General features: G+C 40.3%; 1 protein-coding gene across 3 annotated transcripts in view; it reads right to left on the bottom strand.

Moving 5' to 3' along the window:
- The window catches only part of CHD7 (chromodomain helicase DNA binding protein 7), a 198,051-nt gene that overhangs the window by 145,086 nt on the left and 25,504 nt on the right, over positions 1-27,461 (bottom strand). The window contains exon 1 of one of the 3 annotated variants that reach the window (XM_054590165.1): positions 23,249-23,376. The exons of the other annotated variants lie outside the window; for them this stretch is intronic. The gene's annotated coding sequence lies outside the window, so the exon portion shown is untranslated. Of the gene's footprint in view, positions 1-23,248; positions 23,377-27,461 lie in introns of those variants that run through there. 3 annotated transcript variants of the gene reach the window in all.

Raw genomic sequence — 27,461 nt, 5'->3', positions numbered from 1 at the left:
ACAGAAAATTTACAGGCAGTGCTGGTCTTAAAGACTCTGTCTAAGCTGAGACCTAAAGGACAAGGAGGAGACTAGCAGGTAGAGAATCTGGGCAAGCAAGGAGCAGAGGGGACTGAAAATCCATTCCTGAGGCTTAGGGAAACAGAATGCACTCAGATGTCTGCAAATACATCAATGCGGCTTACGCAGAGGACAGACAATGAAATGCCTTGGAATTCATTCTAAATTCATGGAGAAGTCATGCAAAAATTTTTGTGTTACAGCTGTTTAGAAAGACGTACCTTTTTAGAAAGAATGCCCCTTACTAAAAGGTGTATCACAGAGTGGGAGAGGTGGGAATGATACAAGACTAGGGACAAGAAAAACAGCCTGAAGGTTCCTACAGGAATTCAGGTAAGAGATGATGGTACAGCAAAGGAAAAGGTGGAGAGACTCAAGAGACAGAACTACCCAACAATCTGACTGCGTTTCTGACTGGATATTGGAGGACGAAGAAGAGTCTAAAACAACAGGACTCTGGCTTGGGTATCCAAGCAGATATAATACCACTCACTGAAACTTGGGTAACAGAAGAGAAGTAGAGTTTATATGTGGTGAGGGAGAAGTGTAGAGAATATTCATATGGAGCTATCCAATTAGCAGCACAATATAAAAGGGAAGAGCTCAAAAGAAAAAGCTGAGCTGAAGTCATGGATGTTCAAGTCACTGACAAACAGAAGGAAAGCAAAGTGTGGGAGTGGACATCACCAAGAGAATATGTTTAGAGTAACAAGAGAACAGGACAGAATCCTGAAAAATACCAAGACTTACAGGACAGGCTGAGAAGTCAGCCAGCAAGACAGAGGAAAATACCAAAAGAAAGTTTTAAGGAAGTGATCAAGAAGCTCTAGAGAAAGAAGATAAAAGTATCCATCAAATGCCACAAGTAGATATTGCTACCTTTAAGAGTAATTTCTGTGAAGTAGAGGAGGCAGAAGCTCCAGTGCTCAAGTTAAGGTGATAATGGGTGGAGAGAGAGAGTAGATATGGCTCCCAACTTCTATCTGAGCAGGTAAAGAGAAAGCCAGCTGCAGTGGAAGTAGACTGATAAAGGACTAGTTATTTGGCTAATGTATAAGGGAGAATAGGACTGTGTCCAAGCACAAGTCATGCAACGCTGGGCAAGTTAAGTTCCCTAGTCTCTCTGTGCCTCAATATAAAACAGGGGTAATAACAGTATTTATTTCACATGGTTATTAAAAGAATTAAGTGCGTTAATATTTGTAACGCACTTAGAACAGTATCTGTCACTTACTAAGCACTATATAAGCATTTGTTAGATAAAATACACAAACACTAATAAGAGGAGGCATAGAAAGCAAGAGGTCTAAGAAGGGACGTAGAAAGAAGGGAGACAATTAAGGACATGAGCCCCACAGAAGGGAAGTGGAAGAAAATCCAGGGCACATGGGGTAGGATCTGCATCTTCCACCGGGACAAGAAGAGGGAGGTGCAGATACAAAGAGGTAAACAAGAAGTGAATGTGGTCTCACTGCAGTGGCTTCAATTGGCTTCTTGAATTCAGAGGAAGCCTACGGTTATGAGGCCAAGTTTTAATGAAAAAAACTGAGCCCTGACTGGTATGGCCCAGTGGGTTGGGCAGCATCCTGCAAACCAAAAGGTTCCAGGTTCAATTCCTGGTTAAGGTACATGCGTGGGTTGCGGGCCAGGTCTCTGGTTGGGGTCATACAAGAGGCAACTGATTGATGTCTCTTTCACATATCGGTGTTTCTCTCACTCCCTCCCTCCCTTCCCCTTTCTATAAAAATAAATAAAATATTTAAAGAAAAAATTGACAAAAACACAAATAAATGCTTATGGGTTAGAAGAACTAACATTGCTAAAAATGTCTACACTACCCAAAGCAATCTTCAGATTCAGTACAATCCCTATCAAAATTCCAATAGCATTTTTCACATAAAATGAACAATCCTAAAATTTGTATGGAACCACAAAAGACCCTGAGAATAAAACAGAACAAAATGGCATAGTCAGAGGACACTATGAACCCACTAAGTTCTGAGACCCATTCTGAAATGACATCCCATTCTAGAACTACTTCTTCTCATTTTTAAAATACAGATAATACCACCTCCCCCTAATTCATGAGGACTAAGAGTGTATATATAAAGCACTTTAACACAGTGTTCAGCACATAGTTAGGGTACAATGCAGATGGACCACTTTCTCCTTTAACATGAGAAATTTAAATATACAAAATACGTCAACCAGGCAAGGCTGTCTCTTTGCTTCCTGCTTCTCATTGTAGAGTAGAGAAGTGAGGAGGCAGAAAGGGGCTGAACAAAATGGTGAATACCCTCTACTCTAAGATAGTAGCTTTGCAATCAGAAATATGCAAAGTACAGCTGTCCCCTTCCGAAATTCACACTCCTAGTGGTAGAAAAATAATAAAAATTTCAAGCAGCACAGACAGTTGATAAAAAGCAGTTACACAGATAAATCAAACACAGTATTATGTAAATAATTATGTAAATGCAAAATTACCCAGGAACCATTAATAATTCTAAAGTAACTGTTCCTCTCTAAAAGTAAATTAGCACCTGGTTTACATAGCTTAGGAAACCATCATTTATCAGAACACATTCACTTCAATGCTATGAAGCTGCAGCCTGCCTAGAGAAAGGAAAATCAGGGCAGTGGGCCACCTCCAGGCACTACCTCTTATTTTAAAAAAAAAAAAAAAAAAAAGTCATCCGATGCCTGCCAAGGTCCCTTTTTGAACATCTGGAATGTTAGTCCAAACACCAAGCAATCACCTGAAGGAAATTTCTCAGAAAAGTAAAAGTTCACGCCATCTTTACCTTTATTCCTAAACAAGGCTGGCAGCACATGATCTCTCCCTAATCGCTAACAACATAAGTTTATGGCCACACAACTGCAACCCTTGCATTAAATTAACAATTAAAGGGTTCAGAATGTAGCTACAAGGCATCCTACAAAGCTCTGAAATAAAAACTGAATACTAAATATAGTCTTTCCATTTCCCATTTATTTGCTGAACAAACCTGAATGAGATTTGTTCATCTCTAATTTCTTTTTCCAATAATAAAATAGCTTAATGTTGACTGTAATCTTCAGGAATGCTTGGAGGATGACTTAACTTCTTCAAAAATATGCTTAGTAATATAAAAATATATAACTTTTTCATTCACCACTATGATTAGTCTTGCAGGTCTAGCTTTTAGGACACTTCTTTCGTCAGAATACGTGGCCACGAAGGTAGGTGGAAGAGCTCTCACTTCAAGAAACCAGAAGAAATTTCATCTTCAAACCATTCTTGACCTCTGCTTCTACAATTCTGAACACTCTCCAAAGAGATTACAGACCATTTCTCTGTAATATCTATTTCCCTAACAACCTACCACCAGTACATGGCCCCCACCTGGAATCCAGAGCACCCCTTCTGCAATTTGCAGGGCCCTGGGGACCACGAGGAGCCAGAAGACTCCCACCACCACGGGGGCCCCCACCCCACACTGGGCACTCTTGGAGGACCAACTGCTCATGCTGCCACTTCTTATCCCCAGAACTTACCGTTGAGGCTCAGATAAAACAGGTGCACAAACATGCTTGCTGAAGGGATTAAAACACAGGAGTCCTTTTCAATAAATAACCCACAAAAATTTGAATTTCTAGTTCTTGATATGGAAGGGCAAATTGGAAACTCTTGAATGTTGTCTGTACATTGTCATTTATTTCTGAACTCATCCCAGAGCTGACCTGTCCTCAATTTTACATAACTAATAACCTTGAGAGGACCCCTTTTCAACACAAGTTTGTGACTTCACTTCAGCATGTTTTCATCTTTATCTTTTATTAATCACTGTTACAAATTAAGCTCATAAATGTTAAAAGTTTACTTATAAAATCGCCACCTCTCAGCAAAGATAAATGGTGGCCAACTATGACAACTCTTCAGCACTTTAGGGTAAAGCTGCAAACAGTCGCAGAGAAAAGTGCAGGAAAAGAGTATCAGGGCTGTGGAGGAAGGTAAAAAAGATCAGCATCCAGAAATTTGGGGAATACCAGCTGTGAAGCCAGACAGACCTGACTCAAACATTGTTTCTACCTCAGGCAAAGTAAAGCAGCTCTTTGGACTTCAGCTTTCTCATCTATGAAAATATGAAAATAAGTATCCCATCGCCCTCCTCAAAGGGCTGCTTAGAAGTCATTTTGCTTAGTCATCACAAGTGGCCATTAACAGAATACACTGCACACAGAAGGCAGAGTCAACATCAGCTGTTCTTCCCCATTCTGCACCAACCTTAGCCTAGGCACTGAGATTTCCCTGCTCCCAGTTTCACCCACCAAATATACTGGCTATCTCTATGGAGCCGACGTTATGAAACTCAAATGGTGTTACAACCAAGTTCTGAACATTTCTGCCCTATTAAGAATAAAAAAATTACTTTAAAAATCATCACCACAGCCCTGACCGGCATGGCTCAGTTGGTTAAGCATCGTCCTGCAAAAAGAAAGGTCACTGGTTCAATTCCCAGTCAGGGTACATGCCTGGGTTGCGGGCCCAATCCCTATTTGGGGCATGTGCAAGAGGTAACCAACTGATGTTTCTCTCCCTCTCTTTTCTCCCTCCCTTCCCCTCTCTCTAAATATAAATAAATAAAATTAAAAAAAAACAAAAACAAAAACCTCTACAACAGGAAGCCTGAGATTTTACCAAGGCAGAGATGCAACTGGTGGGAAAAGACAGGAAGGCTACAAAGCTGGTTGCTCGCGGGTCACCTTCCCAGATTATGAAGGGAATCCTGCTTTCATGGGTCTAGTATCTGGGAATCCCAGAATATGAGCACTAAGACTCAAGAGAAACAGCAAGAAGTAAATGCTTTGTTCAGCATTATCCAGCTAGTCAGGGAGAGAGCTAAGACTTGATCACACATCTCAGACTCCAAGTGCTGGGTCCTACTGTAATAAATATCCTACACTGCTAAAGAACGTATGCCCCTTGTTCTCAGTTAGGCAACAGCATCCTCTCAGACTAGATAACTGTATTTATATATCACTGAGAAAAGATTAAGACATTTGAGGTAATACAATTTTAAAACAGTGTATCCAAACACAATCTATACAGTAAACTTAAATCATAACTTGAAGCAATTTCAAATAAGGAGACATTCTAAAAACATTTTAACCATTGGCATTATCACTGAATGCTGTGTCCTGTCTCCAAGGTCACTACGCTGAAGGAAATAACATTCATTTGCATAAAGTCTGGTGTATTAAGTCAACAATGTTATGAGAATTTTTTTTCTTTTAACCAGCAGAGTACTTGCTTCCTCAAAACATGAGTAGTCCTCTATACCCAAAAATATTTGCCCTCTATGCCATCATTTCTATACACCTGCATCCTTCTAGATGGTGGTGGTTAATGTCATAAACCATTGAGTTTAAGGTCGATTAAGAAACAAGTTGGGCAAATGAGCTGCAAGCTTTTTTCAAAGAACACTGTTTTTACTTGTGAAAAAATGATTGACAAATTATGGTTATTCAAACTTAAGCATTTGTCAGGCATTTTCTCAAAAATGAACAAAATAAGTCTGTCACTTCAAGGAAAACAATTGACAGCTTTGTTGTCAATGATAAAATTTGCAAAACCAGATTTTTGGAAAATCTGTATGCACCATTTTGACCTTGGCAGCTTCCCCATACTTAAAGACTCTTCTGATTATTAGCTAGTGATATTAACAAATGTGACTTTTAAAAATACTGCATAATGAAGTATGTCAACACTTGAAAGTTTCAACACTTGAAACTCACTGAACCAATATTTTCCAAATTAGCTACAAAACCATGCATTCATTCAAAAGATCCATTGAAAGTGTAAGATACATCGATGAATTTTGATAAAACTAAGTATAAAAAAATTTTACTGATATGATTTCACATTCCACGGTGCAGCTAAGCTTTAAGAAATACTCCTCATAGTTTTAATGTATTATCAAATTATCTGAAAGAGTTATTCAAATATTCTTTCCTTTCAATTACAAATCTGCATATTTTCTTCATGTTCTTGAACCAAAACAACATATTACAAGAGATGGAATACAGAAGCAGTTATCAGAATTTAACTGCATTCTCTTGAGCCAGGCATTAAAGAGATTTATAAAAGCATAAAGTAATGAATCTTCACTATCACTAAACTTTTGTTTTGGAAAATAATCATGTTTCATAAAAATTATGTTTATATTAACATGTAATGAATTTAATGTTATTTTTAAATGAATTAAATAAAAAGTTTTAATTTCTAATATAGTAAATATCAATAAATATAACACACATGAACAAAAGCTCTTTAGGCTTCTCAGTAAGAGTATGAAGAAGTCCTGAGATGAGAAAATTTAAGAACCACAGATCTAAATGATTAGCATCGTTATTATTGGTCAACAATATCACTGAAAATGCAATATGCCTGTAATAATATACACACACAAAGCTTTTAACTCATGAAACATTTTAAACATAGCAAAACAAAACAAAGCCCAAAAAAAGAACTTTCCAACGTGGTACACCCTGGACACGAAAAGCACAGCCACAAGTCTCACTTACGAAGAACCAGAACCTCAGTCACTTCCATGGCCGCCAACAGCAAGAAAGCCACAGACACCCCTGCCCAGGGAGAGCCAGAATAAGGAGCAAACTCTATTACAGACTCTCTAATAAAGACTATCTGTCTAAAATGTCTAGCTTTCAAGAGAAGCTGGGGTGAGAAAAGTAGAAACAAGAAGTGGGTTAAGAAAGTTCCAACAGCCAGCAAATCAAATGACAAATCACTGTCCACTAAAGAAAAGAAAGGGAATAACTTACTTTTGCGTTGTAGCTTACTATTTAAATACTTTACCACTCATCCATTTCTTCTCTTTTTACAAGAATGCAACATCCCCCTCATCCTCACCATTTTGCATGAAGATCAGAAAAGGAGCCAAAAGCTATGATTTATGTATCTTAGCTTCAGTATCCCCATTTTACAGCTGTGAGACTGAGTCTCTCAGAGTTGAAAAGACTTTTCCAGTTAGGTGGAAGAACCAATATCCCCTCCCCGGTCTCTGGGCTCTTCTCTGAAACCTCTTTCACACACTCTGACTGGTGAGTTTCTACACCAGCAGCATCACCACCCCTGGGGAACTGTTAGAAATGTGACTCAGACCAACCCAGATCTGCTAAATTTGAAATTCTCAGTGTAAGCCTCAAACCCTCCAGGTCATTTTAATGTATGAACCAATGTCCTAGAAACAACAGAACCCCGGGCAGGCACCCATCCACCAGAACAACTATCTTAGTTTGCTAGAGCTGCTGCAACAAAATACCATTGACTAGGTGGCTTAAGCAACAGATATTTATTTCTCACAGTTCTGGAGGTTTGAAGCTCAATATCAAGGAACTGGCAAGGTAGGTTTCATTCAGAAGCCTCTTCTTTTGGCTTGTACATAGCCACCTTGTCATGGTATGCTCACGGGACCTCTTTGTGCACACAAGGAAAGAAAGGAAAATCCTTCTCCTCCACTTTTTATAAGGCAGGCCATTAATTCTATCACATTAAAGCTCCACCCATATGATATAATTTTACCTTAATTATCCCCATATAGGTTATATCCCCCAATACAGTACAGTCATGCTGGGATTGGGGCTTCAACCTATGAATTTGAGGACCACAAATTTAGTCCCTAACCAAACTCAAAAGAAAAATGTTCAGGCCTCATTCTGAGGATGATGGTCCAGGACCTCACCTGCAGAGCGCGTGTCATGGAAAGACTGACAAAGAGAAAGACGTTCGCTTGGAAAAGCAGAAACTGGCAAAGGAATCCCAGCAGAAACAGGGATCCAAAGCAGCAAAGCAGGATTCATGGAGATTTCCACAGGAAGAGGCAGGGAAGTCATTTCCATGCTGGTGTCAGATGCTGATGGTGGCAAACATTTTACTGAGCATTTACTCACATCCAGGCCCTGTGCAAAGCCTTCTGATGCACTCCTCCACTTAATCCCTGTTACCCCCATTATAGGGATAGAAGACAAGGATTTCAAGGTTAAGTGGCCTGCCAAGGAGCCACGGCTACCACGTGGAGGCAATGGGAATCATCCCCAAGACTGCCTTCAGAGCTAGTCGCCTTGACCTCTTCCGTCTACCAGAAGGGAGAGAAGAGCACAGGCTCACATCCCATCTCAATCACAAGGAGGATTCCAGGCACTGGAAGCCATACAATACAATGACACAGACTCACAATCGTACAGGGGTGTCCAACCTGTCAGCATCTCAGGGCCACACTGGAAGAAGAAAAGTTGTCATAGGCTACACATTAAATACAAAAACACTAACGAAAACTGATGAGCTAAAAAAAAAAAGATTTTAAGTAAATTTACGATTTTGTGTTGGGCCACATTCATAGCCATCCTGGGCCGCATGTGGCCACCTCTCACGGGCTGGACACCCCTAGGAGAATAGATATTGAGGAAACACAAAAAAAAAAGATACTTAACTGATAATGAAAGATGTGCACCTATCAAATGGCAAAGGACAAGAATGTCTTGAGGTGACAAGTGCAGGAAAAACAGGCAAGTCCCACACCGTTCAAAGGACTGTGAGCTGAGGATTTTCAGGACAATACAACAACACCCACTATGTAGAAAGTGAGCACAGCTGTGACCCCACAATCCTCCTTTCCAGGAACATACCCCAAAGGTCCATGAAGATGTATGCAAAGGGCTAGTCTTTAGAGCAGCACTGTTCTCTATAGGAAAACACTGGAAATGACCTAAATGTCTACTAAAGGTGGAGGGTAAATGAAGTTACTTGGAATTGGGAGTCACTGTTTGAGCTATTTAAAAAGACAAAGTAAAGCTCTATATATTTATATGAAAAGCTCAGCCACAATATTTGGGAAAAAAGGAGTTATACATGTATAATATGTTCCCAACATCAAAACTTTTCTCTCACCAAAAGGCCTAAAGGAATGATTAATGTTCCAGAGTTATGGGGGGTGGGGCTTTCACTTTCTACACTATACATGTTTTATGGCATGAACATTTTGGAATAAACATAGAATCATAATTTACTATCATTTCTTTTCTACGTTTTAACCTCCATCCAAGTTCTGCCTGCTGGTAACTCTGGCTCAGTTATTAACTCTCCCTGCGCCCCGATTTCCTTGTAGGTGAGCAGGAACCCCCATGGGGACAGCACTCACCAGGGCTGCACGCCCACCCTGCCTGCTGGGACAAGTGTCTGCTGGGGATGGAGCTCCCTGGCAGCGGGCCATGTGTCCTGCGTGCCTGTTATCCTAGGGCCCCACAGAGTACCTAGTACAAAGAGTCAATCGAGTGATAACTCATACACCAGGCGATTTATAACTAGTGTATTTAATAAATAATAGTTACTTAAGAATGTGTGAGTCTGAGGCTGATATATATTTCACTTTCAGGGGAATTTTGGGGGAAAAAAGTTTATAAATATCTGAACCACCATGCACGCTCCAAAGAGCTTAAAAGTATAAAACCAATCTACTTAGCTAAATTTCTTAACAATTGTGAAAGTTCAAAATACAAGATGTCCAGATTTTCCATATTCCGGCTTTGGATGTTTAAAAACTATTTTCAGTCCACACATTTGAAACCGTAATTCATACTTCTTTGAAAAAAAAAGTCTTTCATCTCCAAAGTTCCCTACCTCATGGTGATAATTCTTTCCCACATCCAAATAGTGCTACACATCACTCAAATGATGGTCCAGAATGCACCATGGACTACATGAACATATGATCAAACTTAAATCAATTTTACAACTACTTATTTTACAGTAATGAACTCATCCCACCCATCCATCCTATGCATCACTACATAAACATTTGAGTGTCAACAGAACCAACAGGAAAGCACCTGTGAAGAAAGGGGGGCTACTTACTGTGCAGTGGCCAAGATCTACATCAAAACCATAGTAGTTCTCCAGAATAACAAAATTAGCAGTGAAATAACAAGTGTGAATAATTTTCAGCTCTCAAAAAAGTTCTACCCACAGCCATTACCAAATCTAAGAACCAACCAAAGTATTTATAGTATAGCCAACAAAAAGTAACTAAATGAAAGCACCACAATGATACACTTTCCTTCATTTTCAAGCAAGCAAATCACCGTAATATTAATTTGACTATACACTAAGGTTATGAATGAAATACTAATGACTTCCTTTCCGAGACAGAATGTATCACTACCACCAAATGATCAAACTAAACATCACCAGGAAACAGGAAAAAGAGGCGTCAGGCGCCCAATGTGATTCCCTGAGGAAAGACACATTGCCCAAGCATTACTCAGGTCAAAAAAGGATTACTTAACTTCCAAAGACATGGTGTAAATAACCATGGTACTTGCCACCTCCCACAACCACATCAAAATTATAACTACAGAACAACCATCATTCAGAACTGCCTAAAATCTGGCTGAATGAACCCCCATAACAAGAGAATTTAAAAAGAAGCCACAACCCGACTGATAGGAGGGGCAGAGATGAGGAATGGGCTGGTCCCACACCCACGTGTGGGGTTTTAAAATCAGGAGAGGTATCTTGGCTGTGGCGGTCCCCCTGAGGAGCAAAGGGTCCTAGACCCATACCAGGACCCCCAGCCTGGGGTTCCAGTGCCAGGAAGAGAAGTCCCCCTAACTCCTGTCTATAAAAATCAGATGGGATTGAGGCTGAGGGAGACAGAGGGCTTCTACAGTCCCAGGCCTTCCTCTTAAAAGACCCACACACAAACTTACTTGGACTCATTCCCTCTGGGCTCCAGCACTGGGGCAGCAGCCTGAAAGGCACTAGAGACACATGGGAGAAAACTGAATTGTTAGGCAACAGGACGAGCAGGGGGGATGGGGGCAGCCTTCTACCAGACACAAGTGCTGGCAGAGGCCACTGTTCCTTTGATAAGTCCACCATGCCCAGAGTGGGCAGGCAGGTGGGCGGGCAGGCACCACATCTGAGTCTCCATCAATGTGGCCCACACTGTTTCCCCCACCCTGGTGATTCCCTGTGGTCCTACCTCACCCAACTTACAGGCCCACCCAAGCTGTTCCAGTGGCTTCTTCACTGAAAGGGCCCGTCTTGATCATGCTTCAGGTTCTCCTAAAATCTCTGAAACAAGCAGTAACTGGCCTCATTTTGCAGCTTGGCCTTGCCTGGTACCTCCAGCCCATCAGTAGCAACCATTTGCAGGAAACCTTTCAGCTGAGGCCAGGTGGCCCCAGGCAGAACACAGTTGGCAGCTGACCTTGGCCTGCACTTCCCAGGAGACCCCGAAGTCAGCATACCCAGTGGACAGCTTCAGACCACATTAAATTATCACCACACAACCATCTCCACAAGCAAAACACTCAAGGGGTGGACTCAGAGGGCACCAGAGCCCTGCTGAAGTAAATCCTGCTCTGCGGGGTGGGCCCCTGCACAGCTGATCTTCCATAGTGGTCGCAGTGTTTGGTGGCCACGACCAGTCCTTGCAGCTGATCAGCCCAGGGTAAATCTATCAAATGATGTGCCAACCGCAATCAAGCCTCAACTCTAAGAGGAAAGTGTGCTCTGCCCACCCAAAGAGTGCACCTTGAGGACCCAGGCTGGGCTGTACGGGAGGCTGTGCCACTGGACACTACAGGACCTACTACATTAGGCCATGCTACGAACACAGGGAGTCACACAGCAGCTCTACCTGATGCATAAAAACAAACATAGAAAGGCTGCCAAGATGAGGAGACAAATAAACGTGGCCCACATGAAAGAACAGATCAAAACTCCAGAAAAAGAACTAAACAAAATGGTGATGAGCAATCTATCAGATGCAGAGTTCAAAATGCAGAGTTCAAGATGCAGGGTAATAAGGATCCCCAAGGAACTTAGTGATGACCTCAGCAGCATTAAAAAGATCTAACCAGAAATGAAGGCTACAATAATTGAAATAAAGAACAATTTACAGAAATCAACAGTAGAGTAGACAAAGCTGAGAATCAAGTCAATGATTTGGAACATAAGGAAGCAAAAAATAACCAACCCAAACAGCAAAAAGAAAAAAAAAAAAACCCAAAAATGAGGACAGTGTAAGGAGGCTCTGGGACAACTTCAAGTAATCCAACATGAGCATCATGGGGGTGCCAGAAGGAGGAGAGAGAGCACAAGGAACTGAACACTTCTTTGAAAAAATAATGACAGAAAACTTCCCTAACTTGGTGGATGAAATAGCCACCCAACTCCAGGAAGCGCAGAGTCCCAACAAGATGAACCCAAAGAGACCCATACCAAGATCCATCATAATCAAAATACCAAAGGTTAAAGACAAAGATAATCTTAAAAGCTGCAAGAGAAAAGCAAGCAGTTACCTACACGGGTGCTCCCAAAAGACTTGTCAGCTAATTTCTCAACAGAAATTTTGCAGGCCAGAAGGAATTGGCAAAAAATATTCAAAGTGATGAAAAGCAAAGACCTACAACCAAGATTACTCTACTCAGTAAAGCAATCATTTGGAATTGAAGGACAAAGAGCTTCCAGACAAGAAAAAGCTAAAGGAATTTATCACCGCCAAACTAGTATTATATGAAATGTTAAAGGTACTTCTTGAAAAAGTAGGGGAGAGGGGGGATCAAAAATATGAATAAAATGGCAAAAAATACATATCTACCAACAAATCTAATAAACATAATAAACAAGCAGAACAGAAACAGACTCATAGATACAGAGAATTGACAGCTGCCAGGTCGGGGGAAGGGGGGGTATTGGGGGATGGGTGAAAAAGGTGAAGGGACTGCCCTGGCTGGGAGGCTTAGTTGGTTGGAGCATCATCCTGTGCACCAAAAGGTTGCAGGTTTGATCCCAGTCATGGCACATACCTAGGTTGTGCATTCAATTCCTGGTCAGGACATGTACAGGAGATAACCAATGTTTCTCTCTCACGTTGATGTTCTCCTTCTCTCCTTCTCTCCTCCTCTCTCTCTCTCATCAATAAACATATCCTTGAGTGAGGACTAACAAAAAAAAAAAGGTGAAGGGATTAAGAAGTACATATTCATAGTTACCAAACAGTCATGGGGATGTAAAATACAGCCTATGGGATAGAGTCAATAATATTCTAATAACTATGTATGATGTCAGATGAGTGCTAGATTTGTCAGAATGATCATTCAGTAAGATATGTAATGTCTAGTCCCTGGGGTGTACACCTTAAACTAATGCCATAATGTATGTCAACTGTAATTAAAAAATAAAAATGATTTTAAAATGGAGGGAGAAAAAAGGCTTACTTATCCTGTACCTAAATAAGAAGAAAAAAATCTAATTTGCTAATCAGGTTGCTCTTTGACCATCTGAAACAGAAGAGATGTCTAATTTCTGAAAGCCATTACAGTATAACAACATTTACTGTCTTTTATAGATTTCTGCTGCACCATGCTAAAAAATGTGTACTACAAAGCAGCAACTGATGACATTTTCCCTCCAGTAATTAACTTCCATATACTTTTATATAACAAATTTTTTATGTATTGATTTTAGAGAAACAGAGGGAGGGTGGGGGGAGAGAAAGAAACATCAATTTGCTGTCCGCTTATTTACACATTCATTAGTGAATACAAAACAAAGTTTTACTGAGCACCTCTCATATGTCACACATTGTTCTGGGCACTGGGGCTGCATTAGTAAACATGACAGAAACAACTCTTTCCTTCATGAAGCTGAGCTGCAGCCTAGTGTGAAGGGACTCAAATAAAAAACTACTGTAAGTAAATAACTAAAGGGCAAACAAGAGAAACACTATAGTGCAGAAGGGGACAGGAAGTTTGGAAGAAGGGATGCGATTTTAAAGTATAAGATGCAGGAATGCCTCCCAGGGAAAAGGCCTCTTAAGTTCAGGAACTTGTGGGTCTGGAAGGAGCCTGAGGTAGAGAGGAGCTCCTGAAAAAAGACCAAATGGGGATCCCAACGACCCATGGAAGGGGGTGCAGGCTTCCTGCTTCAGTGAGAATGGTGTTTCTAACGGAGGGGGGGCCATGGAAACTTTCAGGGCAGGGGTGTGATCTGACCGGGCTTCACCCCTTTGCTGTCTGCATGACTGGAGAGAGCAACGAGAGAACTGCAGTAATGCCAGCAGGAAACAGTGGCCACTTAGGCAGGGTGACAGAAGTAGAGAGAGAAGTTGTCCAAGTCCACACACACTCTGAAGGCAGAACCAACAGGATCTGAGGATAAACGTGAAGCAGCATACAAGACAGAGAGGAGTCAGAGGATTCCAAGGTTTCCATCTGAGACCACAGTGTGATAAAGGTTCTGAGAGCAATGCTGACGTCGAGAGCTCTGTCCTATGCCATCACACTTGGCACTACAGTCCTATGATGTAGGATAAGATGGTTCAGTGTTAATGGCTATTATAAAGGCAGGAATGAGGCCCCAACCAGTAAGTGTTTTGTCCATATATAGTAGTGTTCGAAACAAAACAGAAGCCTAGATTTCCTTCCCAAAGTTAGGGGTTTTTTCCATTATATCAAGTGGCCGTTTCTTTGTTTACCCTTTTTTTTTTTTTTAATGCAGAGTGTTACCACATACAGAAAATGGAGACGCCCTGCCTCCAGGGGGTTTCAAAGGCTTGCTTGCACCCACAAACTCACTAATGTAAACTTATTTGCAGCCTGAGGTCAAGAAGCTCCCCTTACCAAAGAGAAGCTGTATGCTGAAAAGTTCCCTCACTCAGCTAGAATGAGTCTAAATTAAAGGATACATACAACCAGAACAGCAATGGTTCATCCATCCATATTAATCAAAAATGCACTCCATAGTTTAGCCCTAACCTGTCAGCAATTTACCCTGATGTCTTTTAGGAAGCAAAATTGTTGTCAATGTTGCTGCTATTTCTCAACATCACCTGTAAAATTCTAATGCCTTTCTCCAGTCATGTCTCACTGATCACACGAGACATGCATCCCATAAACGCAACAAATCAAGTGGCACATAAAGAATAATTTCTCTTTGACTCTTCTGTTGCTGCCAGAATTTCCCTCTTTCCCTCCTCACTGTGCTACTTGCACCACCCTTACCAACCTGGTAAGTCCTTCCATCCATCCTTCCTTCCATCCATCCTTCCATCCATCCATCCAGCACATCTTTAACGGAGCTAAGTCTGTTCTAGGCTCTGGGATTCCTGCCTTCCCTGCTGGCAGCAGTCACAGAACACATTATTACAAGTGGGATGAGGACAATGAAAGCAGAATAGGCTAGAGGCCGACAACCTAGGTGCCTAAACAGGGCTACAATCAGGGCAGGTCTATCTGAGCAATGACCAGTGGCGAAGGAAGGGCAAGAGCCAGCCAGGTGGGGGAAGGCGGGTGGGTAGGGTTCTAAGCAGAGGGAGTGGTCTTATAGCACCTGAGGCAGAGAGAGCACCATACATTCCGGGCTGTGAAAGAGAGCAGTGCAGCTAACCAGAAAGGCCAAGGGGGAGGAGGAGGGGCAAGACAGGGATCCTGGAGGGGGTGAGGGGTGAGAATGTCTTAGAAATCACATCAAAGTTCCTGGGCTGTAAAAGGCAGTGAGAAGCAGACATATGGTGCTAAGCAAATAAGTGAGAAGATCAGCCCTGACCAGTGTGGCTCAGTTGATTGGGTGTCATCCCACAAAGTGAAAGGATGTTAGTTTGATTCCTGGTCAGAGTACACACCAGGGTTTCAGGTTCGGTCTGTGAGAAGCAACCAACCGATGTTTCTCACATCGATTTTTTTTTTCTCTCCCTCTCTTTCTCCCTCCTTTCCCCTCTCTTAAAAAAAAAAAAAAAAAAAAAAAATTGCCTTGGCTGGTGTGGCTCACTGGATTGAGTGCAGGCCTGCGAATCAAAGGGTCACCAGTTCAATTCCGAGCCCTGGGTACATGCCTGGGTTGTAGGCCGGATCCCCATTGGGGGGCGTGCAAGTGGCAACCATGCAGTGATGTTTCTCTCCCTCTCTTTCTCCTTCCTTTCCTCTAATAATAAATAAATGAAATCTTTAAAAATAAATAAAATGTTAAAAAAAAGAAGTGAGAAGAACAGGTTTTTGTCCTGATGGTCACTTTGATTAAAATGTGATGGCTTTTCTTTGATTTCATTTTCCAGAGTCACTGTTCTTTTGCCCAATACAGCAACAGCTCTAGATAAACTTCTCATCAACCCTGACCACCTCCCGCATATCCTCTGGCCTCTAAAGAGTCTGCAAATCAACACCGTATAGAGAACACTGCTTTTCTAAATAAACCATTTTTTTATTCTGTCATTCTAATTTCAGTATTGTGATTATTCCTGAAATCAAATTCAATCTAATGATCCTAACTTTCCAACAACTGCCTATCACCCATTATATTCCAGGGAACAAAACATGCCTACAAATTGCTCCTTAAATACAGCACTACCTTTAAATTTAAAAATTTAAAAAAAAAAAAAAAAAAGCCTTCCCCAAATTGCTCACACAGGTGCCCTGGCTAGTGTGGCTCAGTTGGTTGGGCCTTGTCCCCACAAACTGAAAGGTCAAAGGTTCAATTCCCAGTCAGGGCACATGCCTGGGTGGCGGGTTCCATCCCCAGCTGGGGTGTGTACAGGAGGCAAACCCACTGATAGTGTCTCTCCCTACCTTTCCCCTCCCATTCCCCTCTCTCTGGAATCAATAAAAGAAAAAAAAACTTTAATGTTCACACTTGCTTTTACAGCAATTTAAGTTGGGTATATATTATTGTATCCAACTTTTCGTGACATATACTCAAATATTTTAAAATAAAATATGCTGAAATTTACTTCTCAATAACACAGAACAAGGTGGAAGCTGCTGAGGGTGTGATGGCGGGAGTTAATGAACCTGGTGAAAAGTTCCTGATGGTTTACTCTACTGTTCTGTCTGCGTTAGTGTGCTAGAGAGACTCTACCATTTGGGCATCCTGCGGCACCTCAGGAGTCCTCAAGCTTTATATAATCCTCGTCTTTTGTTCTGCTACTTTCTCCTACAAAACTACTGCTTAGAACGATACCAAACATAACCCTCAGAGATTATGTTACAGTGATTCCTCGGACAAATGTTTCAAAGAAGAAAACTGTGACTTTAGAGCACATTACTCAATGAAGCACTTGTAATTATTTTTTAAAGCCATCCTGCCTAAGCATCTTCCTTCTGCCAAAATTATTTTAGTCAAACAATTCTACTTATCACTGACAGCTTTGTAAAGATATAGTTGACTTGTGCTAACAGATATGTATGCACTTTCAAATAACCTTCCATCAACTATTTACCTTCTACTTCATTTGTAACCCCCAATTCTATGAAAAATGTTCAATAAATGTTGTACACCACATTACAGAGTCATTGACTTTCATGGTTGAAGACAACATGCAAGGTTCTGTAGTCAATCAGCCATTTGATGTTTTTGTCTTTAGATTAACATGCATATGTAATCTGTTAAGATTTAGTGGGTCATTCAGATACTATGTACAGTAAACACTGTGAAGAACCAGGAAAAGCTTCCTCCATCCACAATGGCAGATCAATTATTAATATTTCACTCTAAATTATTATCACTTTAGGAAATAAAATAATAGTAATATCTCTATGTCATGTTAAAGCTACAATAGTAGGCAATTACAGGCAACAAAGAAATTTTGTGCTCAACACCTCTGAATAGCATACCTTACCATATTGTGTTCGGTTGTTGGTGCTTCTCCACAATTACTGTGAGGAATAACACCATTTCCACTCCTTGCTCAACATGTAAAGTCAAAGTCATCAAATAACGAAAGATTTCATTACCACCCTGTACTGACAGAGACCAATATTAATTATTATTTGAATTAACCTCTGAGCCATGGTTTCCATCAGTACTCAGAAAAGACAGAGACAATTTCTAATTACATGCCACCCTCATTATAAGTCACTAGGCCGCAAAGTTGTATCTGATGAGGCTGCCACACTTTGCCTTGAAACTGCTTTGGACTCCATTATAACCTCATCTCATCTACGAAGAAATGGAATTCAGCAAACTTCAGAGATTCATTCCCCACAGAAGTTACTATTTTTTCCTTTAAAATTTTAAAGGGGACCCTGTCCAGGTAGCTCAGTTGGTTAGAGCATCATCCCAATATGCCAAGATTGCGGGTTCATTCCCCAGTCAGGGCACATACAAGAATCAACTGAACCACAAATCAATAAATTAAAAAAGAAAACTTTTAAGTTGTAAAATCGATGTGGGACTGTACTTAAGTCCTTAATAGAAGCTAAACAATATTCAACTTTTACTCTTTACTATAATGCTGAACAGTAATGGCCTTTTTCACAGTTTTACTAAGTGGCTACTTGAAAGGGCTTACAGTTTAAAACTTAAGAAATTTCTGGAATTTTCAATTTAATATTTAGGACTGCAGTTGACTACAGGTAATTAAATCTATGAAAAGCAAAACAGCAGATAAGGGGGTACTACTATATATATTTCATTATATTCTTAGAAAAATGAACCATTTTTAAATTCTAAAAGTTTCAGGTTAATCATCCATGACACAAATAACCACATATAAAAACACCTCAAAATTAAGGATTCAGGTATGCATTATACGATTCCTAAAACAGTGCCAAGATGAGTGGACTACGTTCTCAACAAAAAAAAAAAGACACTGGGTTTCTGAATCTTGATTAGAACTTGATTGTAAACTTGAAGAAATCAATTATAAGTTAGGATGACAATTTACCAACTTTAATATTATTGGTACTCAAGCAGAAAGATGTCATTTCCCAAAAGGCAGAGAGAAAAAAAACAAATGATGCATTTTTATGTGCGACCAACTCGATGCTTGACTATACAATGGCAGTCATGGCATCTGTCATCTACCAGGTTCATACTTCCGGTTTAAGTGTTGTTCCGTATTACTAAAAAGAACACCGACGCCGAGGCTAACATCATCGGTAAGACAAACTGAATTTTAAAAATTAAAATATCTATATAAGAATTATAATGAATTAAGAACATGTATTTTGGTATCTAAAGTATCTTTCAAGGATCCTGTCCACCCTCCTCTTCATTTTATGAATAAAAAAGAAATTTTCATCTAAATAAAATGTAAAGAGGTTGGAATTTGAAAAATTCTTTCCCAAAAACTAAAAGTAAATTTGTGTAATCACTTCAAGAACTATCATAAACATCATTACTAAAGTAGTTAATATCTGAGATTTAAAAGAATCTCCAAAACTATCCTACCAACTTATATATGTGAATCTCCAGTCTTAAATACCTGATTACTAATAAATTTAGGATACTTTAATTTATACAAAGTTCTATAAAATAACTTTTAAACTTCTCCGTAAGAGAATCACTCTTTAAATGCCATTTTCTATCATCATTGCTATCACAGATAAAAACTGCAACTAAAGTTCCCTTTCACCCTTAAATACAATTCAGTTTCTATTTAAAAATATGTATAGGATGTGAAAGATACTGTGCTAAGTCTTAGGAATAAAAAGAAATTCTTGATGAACCCAATCTAGTCACAAGAGCCAAGAATGCAGTAACAAAGACACATGATTTAGCACTATAAATATAGTTACAAAGTAACAACTTTCACCTAAGAGTTTCTATCTAATTTTCAATTAAACCAAAACATCAACCTACTCCCATAGGCTGTTTGCTCTGGGGATACAAGAATAAAATGAATACATTTCGGTGATTTTTACAGTCATTACCATCCCGACCTTCTTCTAACTTTATGCTAAATTCTAGTCAAACATACATAGGATGTTCTTCTGTAAGAGAATCTATCATTTTATCAAGTTAATCAAAATATTACAAGCTGTACAAAAGCACCTTGGTTGCTTATCAGGGAAATACACAAGTACCCACTTTGAAAATCAAACTTTAACCCTTCATAGGCAGCATCACAAAAACTGTTAATAAAATATATTAAAATAGTCCTAGACTGCTTTCAAGGCGCTTACAACATAAAAGAAGAACACAGGAATACAAAACTCCGCAAAAGCAGCACGCCGCAGGCTCCCAAGGCGCAAGATGTCGCATGGCGTAAGCCGCCGGCGCGACCGAGGCGTCAGCCTGCGCGCGCACTCGCGACGTGAGGAGCGCTGTGGGGCGCACGAGGCGCGCAACCGCACGCGGCCGTGTTCCCGCCGCCGCACTGCCAACACGTTCCGGGCCGGAAGTGGGTGGCGGCGGCACTCTGTGTCTTCGCCCGTGTCTTTCCATGCGAAGCAGAACACGATCTTCCTCCTGGAGACGGAGGTGGGGAACCACTTACCCTGAGTCATGCCCCACCTCAGCAGAGAGCAGGAACGCAGCCGTGGGTGCGCTGGCGCAAGGGGCGGCCACCTTCCAGGGCACCAAAGAAACCAGCTAGTCCAAGTCCCCAGCCTTCCCTGCCCCCACGCAGACGCCTCATCAACCAGCTCAGCTACCTCAGTGTCACCAAGGAGTAGTCCTAACCCGGAGTCACTGCCCTCTGGTCACCTGATCTGGAACAGGAAACGTTACCTCTAGGAAAATGTGAGTCTTTGGACGAGTCTTAGGAAACAGACAAAAAACATAAGCATACCTCTCCGCATACACAGTACCCAGGCTTCAAGCTTTAATACTCCAGTCCCACCTCTGTTGTACTGTTTGTTTTTCTTTACCCTGGTAGGAAGATACTAGGAATGTCCTGGGTCATGGATGAAGTAAGATGTATTTTGAATGAAAGCTGCAGTAAAGGTACAAACTATGGTTTGAGGGAGGAAAGCATGCGGCAGGTAGACACAGAGCAACAAGGACAGAATGATGAGTCCTCCAGGAAAAGAAAGGGCCAGTGAAGACCCCACAGGGACAATGAAGTGTCAGGAAGGCAAGACATTGCCCCCTTTACCTTTCCATGTCATCTGTATGTTTACTAACTTAATAATCTGCCGGGGGGGGGGGGGGGAATGTGCCCCAAATAACTGGAAAGATAAGGCAATATAAGGTAAGGAAGTTGCACCCAGCTGAAAAGAATTAGAAATGGCTTTCTCGAAAAGGTAGCATTTGAAACAGTATCTTGAAATAAACTAGGATTTGACAAGCAAAGATGAGTGGACAAAAGTACTTGAATTAGTACAAGCAAAAGCAGACGTACAGGAGAGAGAAACTGCTGTTTGGGGACCATGATTAATCTAGTTAAGCCTGATTATGGGATATGTTTAAAGAAGAGTAGATACATTGGCATTAGGAATGGAAGCCCCAAGTGCGAGGTGGAGGAAGTCAATTTGGTTTCCAAGGTGGACACATAAAGACTGGTGTAGAGACATGTAAAATGAGATGTGGGGATTAGAGAGACTTCTAGAACATGCACAGGTTGAGAGTTCATGTAAGAAGTCTTTGCAATAATAGTCCAGCAGAGAAGGCCAGTAGACACTGAAATGTGGGTTAACAATGAGAGGCCCTGTCGGGAGATAGAATCTACAAATCTACAAACTTTGACAAAGTTCTGGATTTTGAGGACTGCCAACAAGAGAGAAAAATCAAAGACAAAAGTAAAGATAATATTCCTAGGTAACTTAGTGAATGGTGGGAGAAAATCCAGATATGATTCTCAACAGAGGATACAACAGAAGTCTGATGCCCTCCATCCTACTGTGAAAACCTTCAAAGGCTCCCTTTGACTATGAAATACACCCAGGTTCATTCAAAAAGCCCTCCTTGAGCTAATCTTCCAACCTACTCTTATTTCATTCAGACCAAATTCTCCCTATTTCTAAATATAAAATTTTGGGTTTTTTTCTTATTTTTCCTCCTCCCCATTCCATCACCTCTCTCTCTCCAGTTATCAACCATTCTTTAAATCCTGCACAAAAGCTAATTCCAAGAATTCTCCCCAACACTTTAGACAAATACTATGTGTACAGTCTTAACGCTTTGATAGAGACTATACCCTTAGAATTTGATTCAAATATTTAAGTGTGTATGCACCTGGCCATGCCACAGCAATTTGTCAATAAGTATTGGATGAGAGTTATCCAGCAATACCCATCCAATTCAGAGGATCAGTCCTTCATAATTACTATGAAAAGCCCTCAGTGTAAACTCTTATAGAAGGGTAACTTGCAAAGCTTTTTCATGAATCCAATCCATTATCAATAAATGGGACATATGCTACATTAAGAGATATATCTAAGTCACACAATTTCATGGAGAACAAGTGTATGACATAGGAGTAAGAAAGTAAATTACAATCTTCACATATATCAGGACTACAAAAGAGGCACTCAGTAGAAAAGCAAATTCCTGTCCACAGAAAGAGCTGCCAATCAAGAGAGACTACTGGATGCACAAACTCAAGATACTTTCATTGAAATCACTTATCAATAAATCTAGTTGTCAATATTTGCATATTTCAGCCTCTGTAGAGGAAGGAATAAACAAATTCTAAGACTATACCAGACAGCATCAAAAGGTTTTCCTTATCAACATTTATCAGATTTTGTATCACAGGTTCAGGACTCTTAAGCAGAATCCTAATGCTAATATATATATATATTAAACGATCCTGGTAGATTAGTAAACAATGTTTAAAAAAACTTCAATTTTCTTCATGTATGGAAACTTTCAACATGCTGACATTTTTAAGTGGCAAAATATTTTAACTGACAGATTCAAAATTTCTTAAATCACTAAATCATAGCTAAATTACAATACTTCTGGCCTCAAAATTTGAAGGTAAGTATGTTACCCTCTTTTTAATAGAGAACTTTTAAATTATTTTTAATTCTTTTACTGGTTTTTAGAGAGGGAGGGAGAGAGGAAGAGAGAGAAGAAGAGAGAGCATCATCGATTTGTTGTCCCACCTACTGATGCATTCATTGGTCGATTCTTGTATGTGCCCTGACCGGAGGTTGAACCCACAACGTTGGTATATTGGGGGATCCTCTAACCAACCGAGCCACTGACCAGGGCTCTAATTCATCTTTTTATATGTTGCACTTCGAATTACTTTTCATTACGACTATTCAATGATTACAGCAAGATCCACCATTAACACAAAGTTCTGTAACATGCAATTACAGAGAAGTGGTCTATCACACCCTTGATTTTTCATCACCTACACTATTTTAGCACATATTTAAATTCTATCTATTGAATTACATGTGAAATTCTTGTCATGCAGAAAAATAGTCCTTGGTATCATAAAAGCAACTATTTTACCAAGTGTTTAAAAATATTAAATACTGCTCTGGCCAGGTGGCTCAGGTGGTTGGAGCATCATCTCGAACACCAAAAGGTTGCAGGTTCAATCCCCAGTCAGGATGTGTACAGGAGGCAACCGATCGATGTTTCTCTCTATCTGGAAAATCAATAATACATATCCTTGGGTAAGGATTTTAAAAATAAAAATAATACTATAAAAAATGTGTCACACTGAATTATTCCTACCTACTTGCTGAATGTAACCATCTTAAGTAATTCATAATAGCTCAACTACCTAAACCAAATCAAGCTTTAACCATTTTAAATAATTTTGCATAGGCATAATTAGAAAATATATTACTAATCAGAAAACTTGCTACACCACCCAACAGCAATCAGATCAAATGAGCATAATCACCACAGTGTACAAAGTCTGTGTTTCTATTAAATACTCATATTTGAAAATGCATGGTTAGAGTCCACTTAAAAAAGTGTAATTTATTGTTTCAGGATATTCATGTTAGGAAGGCAGTTGACATTGTTTTAGAGTCACATGACCTGGAATCAAGTAGGTCTCATCCATGCATGTGGCTTTAGGTAAATCCTAAATTTCTTCTATTATTGGCCATATGGATTATAGTCTAATGTGTGCTAAAGAACCTCAGAAGCAATAAAGCATGATATAAATGTGATTCACTTTATGAAATAATGTTGATCAGTGAATGCACAGCAGTTGAAGAACCATTATTCCACGTAGCTTTTCTCCCTCTATTTTCTCTTCTACACGTCACCATTATCTTTGCACTAACTATATTTAATCTCAAAGAATGGAGAGTATGCATTTCTCTAAAATCCAGGCATCAAACTGTTAGCAAGAATCCTGCATTTTTACTCTATGAGGTTTGTTTATTGACATCTTATTGTAAATCAGATTGGTAATATTCAGGAAGTAGGAATAATGTCATATGTCACATGCTTATGGCATTTAATATCTTTGCCAACTTGATAAAATAGTGAATTACCTTTGCAACATAATATTTAATCCCAACTAACAAGTCTAAATTTTCAATTTTCCAATAAAACCCAACAATTTAAGTAACTATCAAACTAATGCTATGACAGAAGGAAAAAAGCATATTTATGCGTGCATACCTCTTTGTCCTCAGTGAATTTATACTCTGGTTGGAGAAGAAAGGCATAAATAAGTAACCTCATTTCCTACTTTGTAGGGAAACAGAAGCCCTCCGTGGCTAAGTACGCTCACTAACATGCACCCATCCATTCCACCTACCTCCCTGCTACCACAGAGCAGCTATGCTCTTGCAAGTTAAGGCTCATCCCTCCACCTTTGCACTCCATCACTCCCCACGCCCATCAAGAATTTTACTTTATCAGTTATTCTCTGCTTTCCCTTCAGTCCTATATAATCCATCCCTCAACTGGATCCTTTCCACTTGCTTTTGCACACTTAAGTCTATGCCATTTATTTAAAAAATAAATAAAAAGTGGACGTATCGCACCTGGTTGGGAGGGGAGGAGCGAAAAACAGCTGGAAAGCCTTCATCATGGTGACTAGCCAGAGCTGCTACAGTCAAGCGTATGGCTGTACAGTCCTTCCATTACACACAGGACTGGGGAAAGCAGCTGGGTGTAAATATCCAGCCAATACTCCACCACTAACCATCCCATGTGCCCTAGAGAAAGAGCACCCTATGGCCCAGGGGTGGCCTCACAAACATTGGTCACCCAGCCAGCCATTTAGACAAACCAACCAGAAACCCAGGGGTCATCCAAGACACGTTCTTCCTCCTGTGTCTCCCCACACCCAATCTATCATCAAATCATACTGATTTTACTCTTTCTTAACCGGCCACTTCTGCCTGTATCCACAACCACCACATTACACTGAATCACTCACTATTACCTCTCACTGGACTAGACAGTAGCCTTCCCCCACCATCTCTGGCCCCCTCCAATCTATGCATATAGCATAATCAGAGTAATTGCTCCCCATTTTCCTTGGGGTACAGACTAAGCTCTCCCTAGTGCAGCCACTGAACCTCCAGGCAGAATGACCCTAGGTCACACCTTCCTCAGGTAAGTCAGTCTTTTTGCCTCTAAGTCAAATGGCCGTTACCTACACCATGGGACCTCATATTTCTCCATTTTTAAAAATAACTGTTGAACTTTTATACGTTTTTGTGGTTATTAATAACCATCTATCTCACTAGCTTTAGGTGCCTAGTATAGTTCAGCTTCAGCTTACTTCTGTATCCCCAATGCTCAGCAAGATGCCCAGCCCACAGATATTCATAATTACTCTTTTGGATCAATACAGAAACATAAAACAACTAATTTCACAGCCAATACCTTAAGGGGAGATGAGATAAGATACTTGATCAAGTACGTGAGCACCAAGAAAACTCAAATAAGGGAGAAATTCTTCTGAGAAGGTTTAATATGTTAAAGGAGGGGGAGCGGTCAAGAGAAAAGGCCCCAACTGGGCACAGTTCAGAGCACAGCACAGCACAGCACAGCATGGCATGGCATGTGTGGTGAGCAGAGCTGAGCCACACTGGGGAGGAGACAGAGAACTGAGACAGAGGCAGAATGGGAATGGGAGGTCTTGAAAGAGTAAGTAAAGTTTTTACATTGTGGACCCAGGAGCCTGAAGCAAGATTAATTTGGCAAAACGAAGTCAGATACAGGAAGAGGTGGGAGTCATGAGCTGTTTCAAAGATGAGGCTGAACAACAAAATACCAGGCTCAATAACTGGCCAAGTGTAGGAAGCAGAGCAGTTTGGGAGATTAAAATCTGAAGAGACTGTCCAAGATGGCACCAAGAAGGTAAGGCTGTTGGTAGGACACTCCTTCCAGATGAACTGGAACAATAACGGTATTCAGTGTACAAAGACAGGAATGTAATATTAACTTTATTATGCAGCTAAACAAAACAAGAGCTGAAGCAGTGGTTCCAGTTACTGAAGCATCATGAATGTTTCTCCTAGGGGGAAAGGGTTGGCGGGGGGCGGGTATAAAGACTATAATTTCAATTGAGAGAGTTTTAACCAAACAGGATTTTAAGAACTTGCCCTAAAACAGCTCCTAAGATTTAAGTACCATAATGGGAAAAATAAAAGCATAAATGGCCTTCTATTCTTGTTTTGTTTTCTCCTTTTGTTTCCTACCCATAACACTACCTTGACCAATGAGAAGAGAAAGTGATGAAATTCTAACATGTTCTCCCCTAGTCTTTTCATTTCATTGCGATCAACAAATGGCCAAAGGCAGTTTATAAAAGAATTAAGAGATAAGCACATTCACTGTGGAAGATTTGTTCACACCTCCCTTATGTAGTGCCCCCCACACTGCCTAGCCATGTGATCAGGTAACTGATAAAATTCAGAAGACTCCACTTATACTCATCTAAGCATATAAGCTAATTCCTTGTCATTTTCACATTCCACTCACCAGCAACTAAAAAGCTTTGATAGTGAAAGGATTGGTATAAGAGATTTTGTTTTTAAGTTTACAATTAAAACCACAGTTTCCACCTTCTCACAAGCTTGTCACTGGGAAGTCTTAATGTTAAAAATTGTATTTAGTTAGGGGACTAAATAGATTCCAGTTGTTCTATGAAGTTGGAATGCACAGTTAAGTTGAAGAGGAAACCAAAATAAGAGCTACAAGAGACAAGGTATGATGTGGCTACAACAAGTATACTTACACCTGTGTAGAAATCGTATCAGGAAGTATACCTCTGCTTTAATATAAAAAAAAAAAAAAGTAAAATATTTAAAATAAGAAAATCCTGTATTTTCCAGATTATATATCCACCACATTTTGAAAATAAGCATCAAGGGGCGGGGGCGCGGACACAAACTAACATAGTAACTGTCTACTATGGAGAGAGCACTGTGCTAAGTGCTTTACATACTCCCTACCCACACACACACACCATCCTCACAACTACCCCTGTAGTATTTTCTGCTCGTATTCTGTGAATGAGAAAAAGAAATTAACTCTACAAATCACAAAAGTAGTGAATGGAGGAGCTGGGTTTTTTTCATTTTGTCCTTACTCCAAAATCCAACATTGCAGGGGGAAAGCACAGGTCTTCATTCCCCATCCATTTTGTGCAAAGCCCTACACCAGGGGCTAATTTTGCATAAGAGACAGAACACACACCCTGGAGCAAGGTAAACTTCCTCTATAAAGAAACCCAATAACC

This window comes from Pteronotus mesoamericanus, unplaced genomic scaffold (assembly GCF_021234165.1).
Source record: "Pteronotus mesoamericanus isolate MK-2021 breed Mesoamerican mustached bat unplaced genomic scaffold, CSHL_Meso_final scaffold_174, whole genome shotgun sequence".
Classification (NCBI taxonomy): Eukaryota; Metazoa; Chordata; class Mammalia; order Chiroptera; family Mormoopidae; genus Pteronotus; species Pteronotus mesoamericanus.
The sequence above is the reverse complement of the archived record's forward strand: the minus strand, read 5'-3'. Positions and strand labels throughout refer to the sequence as shown.